Source organism: Hirundo rustica, chromosome 5 (assembly GCF_015227805.2).
Source record: "Hirundo rustica isolate bHirRus1 chromosome 5, bHirRus1.pri.v3, whole genome shotgun sequence".
Classification (NCBI taxonomy): domain Eukaryota; kingdom Metazoa; phylum Chordata; class Aves; order Passeriformes; family Hirundinidae; genus Hirundo; species Hirundo rustica.
In genome coordinates, this window is record NC_053454.1 from 47,175,092 (window position 1) to 47,188,660 (window position 13,569).

Genomic DNA, 13,569 nt, shown 5'->3' on the forward strand with positions numbered 1-13,569 from the left:
TGTGAAAATTGCTCTGGGGGGGCTGAAACACAAACCTCCAGAAAAAAAATGTATTTTCCCCAGTTCTTATGTGGCCAAGAGGGGTATTGCAGAGAAAAAAATGTCAGCCACCTCCAATCTTAACCAAAGCCAGTTGCCATAGTAAAAACACCTCACTTTTGTGCTAATGGGGCTCAGACCCTGGTGTAGTTCCCAGCTCTCTCTTCTTCAGTGTCTCATGGAGCTACTCTCTTAAACTTTGCAGAGTCACACTAGGTAATATGAGTCCATTTTAACTTTTTTAATAATTTAAAAGAAAATAGCTCAAAGCACATCAGTGTTACTGCTGCACACCCCTACATGAACAGCTCAAACGAATAAATAATTCCTCTAAAAAAATTGCACACATGCATTTTCTCATCCATCTTTTCATATCTGAAAGTAATTAAAATCTGTGATTATCCAATGACAATAGGCTGATACAAACATAAGGACAGCTTTCTTCTGTTCTATATTGTTGTCCCATAAACAAAAAGTTTGGTCATCCAAAAGAATCATTATTCAGGGAATTCTTCCATGGAAAAAGTGTAAAGCTGCTGATGGATCCTGCTTTTTCTACATGCAGTGGTGAATGGCACCATGGCGGTCAGGTAAGCATCTCTTTGGGTATGCAGCTGGCATCAACCATGCTTTCTATCCCATTTAGCTATCAGGTTTGATTATTTCCTATGCTATCCTTTGTCATCTGTCCATGACTAAAATAGCTGGCTGCTCTGCTATCATATCACACTTTTACAGGTAAACCTCAACTACATTCATGACTGATTCTTTAATTAGTCAGTAAGTTATATTGGCTTGCTGAGCCTGCATACGTGACTTGCTGAAAGTCACCAATCTTCGTTAGAATGAGCCTGCAAATTATTATTATTTCTTAATTTTTACAAAAAAAAATTGTTGTTTCTGCTCACTCTTGTGTTTAAAACCTTATTAAAAACTTTCTTCAGATGCTTGGATATACTGATTTCTGTAGGAACAATGGGGCTTTTTTTAATGAAGCTGTAATTCATTAATATCCTCCCCATGCATTTGTGTTCTGTCATCCTTGTGATTTGATGGCTATATACATATAGAAAAAATATGAACATCATAGCTTATCATACTACATAAAGTCCTTCTGATAATGGTGTTTTTAGCAACAACCCACTGTTTGCAGGGTACACCTGTGACAATGGCAGTAGAGAAAAAAAGGCCTCAAAACCCCACCCACTGAGCTACATGGGAAACTCAGAATACTGTTATTGAGGGTAATAATGATCAATGCTACTTTTAGTACTCTAGTTTTCAAATACCATCATGGAAAGTGGATTCCAGGAACCCTAAATAGATAGCACATCTGATTTCCTTGCTGTTAGTCTGAAACTCTTGGAGAGTAGCACTTGCAGCAGTTCATGAATCTACTTCATAGTGATAAAGTACATACACTGCCTACCACATTTTATTGAATTTCACTTCGAGATCACCATTTCCGTTGATGTATCTACAAAAGAATAAAAGGGAATTGGTATAACTATGACTAAATTAATTTTTTACAGAAGTCTCCTAAAATGCTTAAGATACACTAAAATACACTATGTATCTGTTTCTGTATCCTTGTAAAAATTAAACAAATAAACTTTCAGGACCTTTATCTGCCAAATTGGTGCCAAATTAATTCCTTGGGTCTTAAAAGAGTGATCCATTGATGTCTGGATTGTTAGCACCAGCTGAGTATCCTCCCTGCTTACCAGCTGTCCTGATAAGTACTGATAACCTCAGATGACTTTCAGCTGTCAGGAGTCAGGTAATAGCGCTGTTAGAGCAACCATGAAACATTTGAGAAGTTACACAGCATTTTTCAGTTGCCCGCTGGTTAAATTGTCTTTTTCTTACTGAAATTATTTTGCGTTTGAACTTAATTAGGTTCATGTGCCAATATAAATAGGGATTTAAAAAGGTGTTACTTTCCTTTAACCTTCTGCCTTTTTAGTAGGATAAGACCTAGGGATGTAAAAGGACAGATTTTTTTTTTTTTTTTTTTTTTTACCTAGTAGCATGTTGTTTTGATTCTTAAAATCTTTTGTTTGTTTGTGGTTTTTGTTGTTTGGGATTTTTTTTTTCGCTATTTCAAGTTCAGGGTTTTGAGTTACTAATTCATTAATAAATCTCTTAACAGTAAGATTTTTTTTTATTTTGCTTTAAAGAAAATGAAAGATAGATCAGAAACTAAAAAGTGTTCTAAAGCTAGCAGGAGTGCCTTTGTTACTTGAAGAAACCAGAGTTAAATGCTCATGAGAATCTGGACTGCACCCTCAAAATCGTTAAGAAAGGTAAGAAATAGAAAGAAGAAGGCTCTACTGCTTGTTTAATATGTTTGTGTACTTATAGCCTCGTTGCTGTGGGGTTTGTTTTTTCTTTGCTTTTGTATCTTCTTATGTTGATGTAGTGTGTTCTTGTGTATTATTTTTAATTTTCCTTGTCTGAAAACTCATTGCTTTTTGGAATGCTTTTATAGGGCCTGCTGGCCATTAGGTTTTGTTGCTATGGATATCTGGAGAAGTGAAAGAAGTATTTACTTGATTAGCGTTGGTTTTAGGGATTACTGTTCTAGTCTGTATTACAATAAACAAAATTTTCGAGTTTAGTGTTTCCCTTCAAGGATGGGAACGTGTTTTAGTGGAAAAGCTTGAAGTGCAATTTGGTTAAGTAGTGGCTAAGGCTTTTAAGAGTGCTTTTGTTGACTATAGATTTAACTGCTATTTTGAATATGTTCCTCTTTCTGGCTATAAGTTGTTCTAGAATAGAGACTTTGTTCCTACCTTCCATGTGTATTGCCTTCCACCTGTTGGTTGACTTTGGATCACTTCATTTTCTTGCTGGAGGTTTAATGTTAAATAATGTAGTTATGATTTTGATTTTTTTTTTTCCCCCCTAGTGACCATGTTTACCAGATTAATTTCTCATGACAAGCAAAAGTAATTAATTTTAGATTAGGCATAGACATATTTGTTTTCAGGGGTTTTTTTGTGGTTTTTTAGAATTGATTTTCTAGATCTTTTATGCACCTGAAACTGTGAGGAGAGGTAATATGCAATAAAATAAGCATGCTGTTTCAGTTAAAATGTTTTAAAGTCAGAAAACGTTGCTGTTGGCATTATGATACAATTAATTTATATTCTGGAGAATTATAATCTCCAGATATATTCTGTATTTTAATTAGGAGAGGTTTCTTTTTTCTGAGTGATACAACCTAACAAAATGAACCCCAAAGTGTTTGTGCTTCATTTAACATTTTTTACTTATATTCTGAGCAATAGAAAGTCAAATACCTATAACACCTGTAGTTGCTTTGAGCTGTGTATATTTCAACTTGTTTCAAATTAGTATAATTTTTTTTTTCCAATATGTGCATATTCTCTAATTCCAAGATGATAAAAACACTGCTGGACTTGGAAAAGAATCTACCACCTACTTTTGACAGGTGGTAGTTCCTGGAGTTCAATAAATTACGATGATGCAAATATAATAGCAGATGTTGAATATACTTATTTGTACTGGAAATTTTAAGAAACAATTTTGCTTGGACTATCGGTATTACCTATAGTAATAGCATGGATATTGTGCATTGAGGGTACAGAGGCTATTTTGTTTGCTCTTTTTTTTGTTGTTTTGTGCTAACAAGTTGAAAGATTTTTTTCTAAGAGAACTAATAATTTAAGATAGGAATAATTCAAAATATTTCATGTGGACTGATCAGTTCTGCCTTTATTTTTGTCATGTTTTCATAAAGTGCTTGGATGCTGTATTCATATGGATGTAAGCTTAATGCAGTGTGCACTGCAGACAGAGGAATACAAATGCAGAGAGTTTTGTATCAACTTCCTCTCTCATCTCTGACACTCTTTATTGCTCTTTTTAGACTAATGTTGATGATTTTAAGGCAACCAGCAGAGAGATCTGTGAAGCAGAAATGGTAGGGAAAACAAAAGAAAAAGCACTGAATCTTGTTTTCAGAATATGAGTGAACTCTGAATGGCCAGGAATATGGGAATGCTATGCAAGATACATGAATGAAATTTTGTAGTGAAAAGTGGGAATAAAAACGAGCTTTTTTTTCCCCCCTCTTGCTTTTGTCCCCCCCCCCCCCCCCCCCCCCCCCCCCGGCAAGATTAGGCTCAAAGCACTATAACTGACAAAAATCTGCTAAAACTGACTTTTGCCTGTTTTGTAGAAGGGCATTTAACACTCTCTTAGTACCATGTAAAGGCTGTTGAACAAGAACATGTCCTTTATAGGTCTGAGAGAAGTGGCATAGGAGAACATTTTCCCTGCTACAGTGTAGTTTCACTAAAATCAGGAATTGTGCTGGAAATTACATGATTTAAAGTCTGTACTTCATTCTTCCATAGTAGTTCTCTGAAAAAAAAGGTTTTTTGTGACAGTGAACTCTCTTTCTATAACAGAGATCTGTTTCATGAGAATGTGGTATCCAAGCTGCGACATGAAATGGACTTGCTTTTATGAAATGTAGAATTTCATCAATGAACTTGGACACATGTGTGTATGTGGTCAATTGGTCTGCAAAGGCTCTAGGAACAGAGCATTACTAGGGACCTGTAAAGGGTAACAGATGTAGCTAGGCATAAAGGCACTGAATGTAAGAGGACTATGAAAATGTACACCCATTACCTCGAATCACTCGCCAGGTTTGTGGGTCTGCGCTTGAAAATACAGACTGACTCATTAAAACACCTTCCCTTCAGGAAATTGGGTGGGTCAGACTATGGCTCTAGTTCTCATGGTTGGGTTTCCTGGCATATGTGAAAGAAGACAGTGGGAATTTACATGGGGGCATGGTAAACCTGGTTTAGCAAACAACTTACAGTTGCTTCCTGGCCAGAATCCAGTAGAATTATTCTAAATTTGTAAAACTTATTTTCAGAAGAGAAGGGATAGAAAACTAATGCATTTCTCCCAAGAATATGCCTTACACCGTATCATACACCCCCACCACCAAATGAAGTCTGGTCGATCTCTGTGATAGGTTCTATAGCAGAAGTTTGTGAAACTGGGAGAGCAGAGACATGCATCACACAACACACCCCACCACAAACCCCAACTTGCTAGTAGTAACTAGCTGAAAATTCTAGTAGGAATAACCAGGGTGTTTAAAGAACACTAGTAATTCAAAGTTTGTATCTGGTGATTAAACTGGGCAGCAAATTTCTGCTGAAGGCTAGGAAGGAAAGAGATAGTGACTCTTGGCCAGGAGCCAGGGACTCTTTGGATTGATACTAAATTCTGTTTGAGATGGTAGAGAATGGTAAAATTTTGGCCATTTTTGATTTTGTAAAGTAATTTTTCAGTCTATGAAAGCAAAATTCTTATTTAGCCAAGAAACTGTATGTATTACTTGCAAATTGAATTCCTTTTATTGGTATTTCTGTCAAGTGCAAGCTACTGTGCATGTTAATGTAATTTGTTTATAACATCCATGATTCACTCTGGGATTGTTCATAAGGAAAGTGCTCTATAAACATTAAAGATGACCTATGACTAGGGCAATTTATCTTATGCTGCCTGCAGACTTCTCTGCAGTGTAGGAAACGGGATTGGATCCCTTTTAGTCCTTGTTTATCCACTTCTCACAACTTGCAGTAGAATAAGAAACACTGTAAGGTGATGTTTTCATAACTCTTTTATGTTACTGCTTACTATGTTTTCCCCTTATATACAGACATAGCTGTCCATAAAGATAAGGTATTGTACTTTATTCTGCATTCTTGTTAGAAAGAAGATGAAGACAACACATCTAGATGATGTAGAGACAGTTACCATTAACGTAAGAAGTCTGAATTTATCTTGGTGGTATTGGAGAAGGGGGTCAGAGGTGCCTGATGCTTTAAATTTGTGGTTTGATTGTTATTTTGCTTATTAAGGCTGAGTCACTAGAAAGGTGTTATATTTTAAGCATATTTGCTCCAGGGGACAAAAGAGATTCACTTCTGTGCTGGTTTTAACACCAACCAGAAATAAAACTCCAAATAAGATCTCTAAATTCTAGAGAGGCAGACAGTTTTTCCTCCTGAAACCACCCCATCCTGATAAGGTACATGGTGTAGAACAACAACACAGTGCTCAGCTCCACACCTTCTCTCAACCAAGACAATTGCCAAATCTTGATTAATTCTGTTTTGTGGGGCTTTTTTTTTTTTTTTTTTTTTTTTTTTTTTTTTTTTTTCTTCCTTCCCCTAATAGCTTGTTGTAAGAACGTAGAAAAGAAAACCAAAAAGAGATGGGATGGAGCATAATCTTGAAATACTTCAAAAAGTCTAAGATGCTTTAAGACTCTTTCAGAAGAGAGGAGTCAATTGTCTACAAGATTTTCCTGCCAAGATTCTCTTTGCTCTGAATATTTCCAGATATCCATAAAGATATCCTGATTTGAATATTCCAGCACCCTCCGGATATGATTTTTTCTGAGTTTATTACTATGCCAAGACACATCTTTGATTTAAATATATCAATAGATTCTAAAGTAAGCTTAGTTTTGTATTTTTGCCATACTTGCCAAATTGTTTCATTTTGCATATTCAAGATTCCTTTATTACCCTGGTGCTGTGGTGGATGTAATGTTCTAAGATTAAAAACATGACTTGATCTCCAGGTTTTATTCATAAAAGGAATTCTTTAGAGCCTCATGAACCTCAGTGATTCTAAGGTGCCTGCTTATATCTTGAAGTTTGCTTTCTTCTTCTGACCTAGATGAAATCCCTTGTGCTGTGGAGGTCATATGCAGGCTTCTTTCGGCCTTCTTTGTTCTAGAGACCTATCATTACAATTTTATTGATGTAGCAGTTTTCAATAGTTTCCCTTTCCTTTATTCACCTGCTCTTGTCCTAGCCCTCTTAAACATGGCTACTGCAACTGTTCTCTGTTGCTTTGGAGAAGCTAAAAAAAAAATTCTTGTGAAACAATCTGACTTCAAACATAATTCCTCCCTATTCTAATAGTTATTTCATGAACACTGGCTTATGAGACAAAATAGTTTTGAACCAATGGAACTTCAAAAGTCCAGCAATATTATTTTCTTTGTCGCTGTGATTTCCTTTGCTATGATTGTACTGTTTAGTCTCAGTATTTCGCCTAATTTGGCAGTGATGGTTGTGTTGCTCTTTGTTCACCACTCAGTTGCTGATTCTCCTGAGTAACCTTTAAGAAACAGTCAATAGCTGTTCTGTGTGTGCTCCTGTTACAGGAAGGTGTTGAAGTCATATTCAGAAGGGGTTATTTTCAGTAGCATGGATAAAAGGGAGTTGGTGGGCTGCTCTGCCTCATGAATCTGTAGGAATTATGGAAGCTATGCAGTGGGTAACACTATAGGTAAGGTGTACATACAGAGCTAAGGAATGAATTCTAGCATTCCAATCTGATTTTTATTTTAAAGAAAAATAGAAATGGGAAACTCCATTCTGAATCAATCATTGAGATACTGCCTGTTTCTCACTTTTAGAGCAACCCTGTAATCACCAGTTTTTAAATAGAATAACCTCTTTTGATTTGCCACTGTGACGTCATTGTAATTTTTCTGTGGAAATGTTATGGCTCCAGGTAAAGAATAAGCTTCTAATGAAAATAACTTGTTTCCATGCTAATATCCAACAGAACAAAAGTAAGAACTACAAAAATAAGAAATACAGAAATGCTTCTCATAGCAAGTTTTGTTGAAAACTAAATAACTGCCTAGAGAGCCTCAGTAAGGGTTTTGACAAAAGGATTAATGTTCTTGATCAACACATAGGAATGTACTTACAGTGAGTGCTGCAGAAATGCTTATGTTTGCACTTGTAACAATAGGATTTTACTGTGCATTTCCATATTTTGAAGTACCCAGCCTTGGTCTTTGTTGCTACCTCCTATTGCATGGTTTTGTCTTTCCCCCACTTCCTTCCTACTCTCATCCTTTAGGGGAAATGAAAATGGATGAAATGATGCCTATCGTGTTATGAGATTGGATGTGAAAGTAGCCACATTAATTTATTACCGAGGAGAGAAGCATTTCTAGTGCCGAAATAAGCTCACTTCGGGAAGCCTTTTACCCACTTAACAGTTATCCAAATTATTTTTGGGGCTGATCATGGCTCTGTCTTCTCTGTAAATATCTTGGGCACGCAGAAATAACGAAAGGAATCACAAATAGAAAGAGCAAAGATAGAAATCAATTGTAGGCCAACATTTTTTAAGAAACACAGGTGTCAAACATCAAATACATCAAAGTTTATATTTACAAAGGTATGCCTGATTCAGAAAAAAAAAATTCAGATAACTTTTGGGTTTTATTGTTTAGGGTGGTGTTTTTTTTGGTTTTTTTTTTGTTTTGTGTGTTTTCTTTTGTTGTTGTTGTTGTTGTTTTCCCTAAATCTGTTTTTTTTTGAAGGGAAAAAAATTACATTAAAACAGTAAAAATTAGGATTTTGGCAAAAAAAATCCCATAGAATCATTTAGGTTAGAAAAACATCTCTAGGATCATAGTTGCGCTGGTTTAGCACGGATAGCAAGAACTAACTAGTTACTCGCTTTGAAGTTGACAGCTTGATTTGAATAATTGGAAACCGATATAGTCACGGACAAAGACCCTCCAACTAATTAAAGTTAGACAGTGGTATGTTTATTCACCGGCGGGCGGCACGGGAGTCATCTCTGAAAGGCGTGACTGCCCCGAACAAGGCTCTTTGCTCTCTATTTATTTCCAAGATCTTACACACAATACATATGCATAACCCCAGCACCTCCCATCCCCGCTCTGTATTAAAATGAGGCTATCAGTCCTTCACGTGTGTGCAATTCTTCTCTTGAATTGGGTCGGTGGTCTCGAATTGTGTCAGTGGTCTCAAAGGATGAAGTCAGGAGAGTTTTCATCAGGTCTCTGTGACCCTCTGGCAGTGTCCAAGGTCCCCTGCTTCGTGATTGATTGATACCAAGTCCAGGTGTTGGCCATTGTTCTTACTGTTTCAATCTGTTCTTATGACGGTTCACTTACTCCACTTTTTCTATAAACAAACTCATAATACAACAGTTAGCTCTAGCTTGGGCATCTAATAATCATTAACCTACCATTTACTAATCTAATTTACATCTTGATCAATATAAATTGCTTCTAACCCTTAGCTAAAATCTTAACTCTTAAAAGTCACGTATCAGATTGACTAATTAGGAAGATGCCGCGCCTCTGGGAGCGCACAGGTTTAAGAACCCGAAGAAGCCGAGGTAACTCTCTCTCCGTTCCGGCTCTCCAGCCGCGCCCAGCGGCTCCGGGGCTGCTCCGGGGAGCGGCCCGGCCCGGCCCGGCCTGCCTGGGCGCCCTCCGCCATGCTGTGGGGCAGAGCCGGACCGGGCCTGGCCGTGCCCCGCTCAGCTCCCAGCGGGGATGGGCGAGGCTGCAGCTTAACATCTGACTAACTTTAAAGCCTACCCGCCTGCCCCACGGCCGGCCCCGAAGGAGATCTCTGCCGAGTCCCTGGTAGCAGCTCCGGGGCTCGGCAGGGCTGGTCCCGCCCGGCTGCTGAGATTCCTGACCGCCTGAGCTGCTCCCATCTCATGGCGTCAATTTCCCCTCATCGGCGTGGCCTTAAACTCTTAACACCGTGAGCCCCAGCCGAGGGAGAGAAGACCTGGGCAAGATTTAACTATTTCCTGACACAGATGAAGCTTCCAGAGCTTCTCAGAGAGAGAAAAGACCAAATTGGAGACACGTAAAGGGACAATATAAAGATATCAAAGTAAGTGAAAGAAGTGACCCCTTAGGTGAAAGAGATGACAAGTTGCCTTAGTCCAAGGCTGAAAATCTCCTATGAGCTGTGGTGACAAACTGTAATATGAATATGCTAAAATTTCCTTTAATTCGTGAACAATATAAATTAGAGAAATCGATTGTTCAGATTTTTAGATTTAAGTGGAAGTATTTGTAATTGAGTGAATATTAAGTTAAAATCTGTGATCCCATAAGGTGTTTGAACAGAGAAAGATAAAGTCCTCTGCAGCAGTAAAAAAGCAAGGACATCTCTATCCCATGAGATTAAAAAATCCTTTATGTTCAAAGTGTTAGTTTTTAAAATAGCACCCCACTATGCATAAGTCCGCAGCCCCTATGTAGTCATGAAAAAGGCTATGTGTTATGAAAAGCCCACAGCTGCAGGTTTTCCCCCGGGCTCCTGGTGTTGTAAATGTTAAAAGCCACAAGCAGACTGTTTTCCTTGCAGAAAGTTACCAGAACAAAGAAAGTTACCAGAACAAATCAGGAGAGACCTCTCTCTCTAAAGGGACTGAATAGAAGACTATTTCGTAAGTGGTACAAACCTAGAGTTCTAAGTTTTGTCACTTTACATTGTTTGTGAGAAAGTAAGCAGTTAGGGGGAGGAGGAGAAGTGTTTTGAAAGTTTTGTTGTAATTCTTATTTTCTTCTTTTAGTGTCTGTTAATAAGTCTATCTTTATACCTTTAAGTTTAGGTCTGCTTACCTTTTTCTCCTAATCCTACTTCACAGCAGAAAAGACACTGAAACCACTACACTAAATTTGGCAAAGACAAGTAAATGTTAAACCATTACATAAATTAATGTTCCTGCCCGGTTATCAAACAAACCTGTTACAGTAGTCCAACGTAAAAGCATAAAGAACCTGAAATTTGGGTCAGCCAGACGAGGTGATGAGGTTTAAAAATTTCAGACTTGGCGAAAAAACAGAATTGGAGGTTGTCTTAAAAGAATGTTGTGTGGTGCATTGCTGTGAGCCTTATATTTTAAGCAAAATCCCGATGGTTTTCTGATGGAGGAAGATGCATTTAGCTATCTGACCACATGGAAATGTACACCTTTATCAGATGAGTGGCATATACCAACACGTGAGCCGACAGGAAGAGGAGCGCTGTGCATGTTGCTCAGAATACTTTTCTCAAGAAAGTTTTGGTGTTGAAAGAAACTGCTGGGTCTGGAAAAACTTGAGATGTCACTTCTTCCTCTGCGTTGGAGTAGTTGTGTGTACCCTTTCTGTAATTTCTCTTTTCCTCCAAACTTATAGCACAAATTCTTGAAGAAAAGCAGAAGTCTCTCTCTGATATTTCTGTGTTAAGGTATAGTCTCCTAGTAACTGCTCTCTGCATCTGTTGGTGAAATCTGCCCCATACCAGCAGGAGGTTACATGGACCTTGGGATATTATTAGCATGTGTCTTTCCACTACTATGCTCCAGAAACTATTGTGACACCATGAAATGAATATTTTTTCAAGCTGTCAGTATTAAGTTACTGTTCCCATTTAGCACTCCCTATACCTGAGGACTGTGTGATAATTTATTTTAACATATCTCAATTTACTTTTACTCAGTTAAGGAAAAATCTGCAACTATTGGGTTGAAATTGCTACATGTTTTGTAGAGTTTGCTCTTATTGCAGTTACATCAGTGGTAACTGCAGTGTTATTTTTGGAGGAAAAAATAGATTGGGGGAAAAAAAACGACGCGTGAAACTCAAAGGACCTTATTGTGCAAGGACAGAAAGATTACCCAAAGCAAACATATCTGACAATGGAGGTGCCTGCTTTTCAATGCCACGGTTTAGTTCCCTTCCTTGTGCTTTCAGCTCTGTGTTGCCCTCAGAGTCCTTTAGCTCAGGAGTTAATAAATCATATTCTCAAATGAGGTAAAAGTGGACATGACTAACAGTTTAGGTGAGGAATGTACTGTGTTTTCTAGCCTTGTTTTGTGAAAGTGTGTGTGTGTAACTCATTGCTTGGAGGCAGTTCAAGCAGTTCTGTTGGCAGGCTAGTTTTGAATCTGATTCTCCTCCCACATCTTACCAGCAGACCAGAAATCAAGGGTCTCTGATCAGATAAAGCCCTCTGCTGTGACTGGTGCTGTCAGCCGTATCTCTCTAAAAACCTTTTAGACATTCTGTAGTTTTGTGAGAGACAGGGGCTTATAAGAATTACTATTTCTGGAACCCAGCAGATGTTCACTTCTGTTAATGATGCCTGAGGGAGAGGTGAAAACAACCCTTATAATGTGCCCACTCTGTGTCTGCCATTTGGAAGTACTGCATTACCACTGAGACAGAAAAATTTTTACAGCATCAGCCACCTAAATGAAGTACAAGAGTGAAGGAAACAAGGATATCATTTAAGTATAAATGGACCAGATATAAAAAGACAGAGTTCCCTATTCTGTTCTGTGAAGATAAAATATCATCTTGACCATCATTTCAGCAGTGATCTATTTCTATCCCAGATCCATTACAAAGATCCCAGTCCTGCTAACTGGAAGGGGAGGATGGAGAGTGATGTCTGGTTGGACTATTCTTCTTTCTGTGGACCAGTGCAGTTTGGTTCTTTCCAAAGCTCTTATCGCTGTGTGTATATGTGTGTGTGTGTGTATATATATATGCATGCATATATATATATATGCTACATAAATATCTAAAGGTCAATTGTCATTAAATGTGATTAAAAAGTACATGTATAGCAAATGCATGACTTGTCGCCTTGTTTAATGGGCTACTGCATGATTTTTTTGTTGCTCATTAAAATGCATGAGGCTGCTTTTGCTTTTCTCCTACTTTGGCTCTGAGTCTTTTAGAAGGAGGGTCTTGGCTGTGAGTGCTAAGATTGGGGAATTCCCAACTTGTGGATTTGAGCATGCAGAGTGGGTTAGAGCAAACAGGCAGCCACAGGAGCAATGCAGACAGAGAAATGGATTTCTGGGCAGACCAGGAGCTAAGCTGCTACAGAGTGGAAAGGATGAACTCTTTATAAGAATTCAAGAGGTCTAAGCATTCAACCCATGAGAGCCACTGAAAGTATCAACACAATACAGAGTACTAGAAAACAGAACTGGAAGAAAGGCAATACTGGACAGAAAGGACATTTTTATCTGCTTCATCAATGAGTTTTAATCTTCATTGTTTAGAGGCCTCTTGTTTCACTTTCCCTGAGACATGAGTCATCTTTGGAGAGTAAGAACACCTAAGGCAGTTTAAACTCCTCTCAAGAAAAATTTGGTACAATTCTACCTCAAAGTCAACCTTGTTGAGGGAAGATTGAGAATTGCTGGAAATAGAAAGGTATGATTAGGAATTACCATGTTAGCAAAAAACAAACAAACAAATCCCACAAAGCTATTTTCTGGATAAAATCTGTAAATAATTTCATATATGCAGATTTTGCAGTAACCATTTAATAGGTATCCTTTCTGAGCTTTGAAAAACAACATTTCACTTTAAAAAAGTCTCTTGAACTGGTTAAAATTAAAATCAGAAAGGTGATCTGCACAAATTTTCTCTCTCAGTATTAACATTTACATTCAGGACATCTCTGTCTGACACTCATAAATGTTGCCAGCTCATCCTACTCCTCTACAGGACAACATCATTTTAAAATCTCTTATTTTGTAGCTCATAGTCAACCTAATAATATAAACAATTTAATTCAAATGCCAGCTAAACAATAACTTTATTTTGCCCTTGCATTGTATATTTTCAACACTTCAAACTTATTTATTACGATGTTC

The 13,569-nt window shown here is 37.8% G+C and overlaps 1 long non-coding RNA gene across 1 annotated transcript in view; it reads left to right on the forward strand.

Annotated features, from left to right (window-relative positions):
* The first annotated feature begins 2,189 nt into the window (after window positions 1-2,189).
* Window positions 2,190-13,569, forward strand: part of LOC120753338 (uncharacterized) — a 33,294-nt gene continuing 21,914 nt past the window's right edge. The window contains exon 1 of the long non-coding RNA XR_005701058.2: window positions 2,190-2,345. This is a non-coding gene — a long non-coding RNA (uncharacterized LOC120753338). The remainder of the gene's footprint in view (window positions 2,346-13,569) is intronic.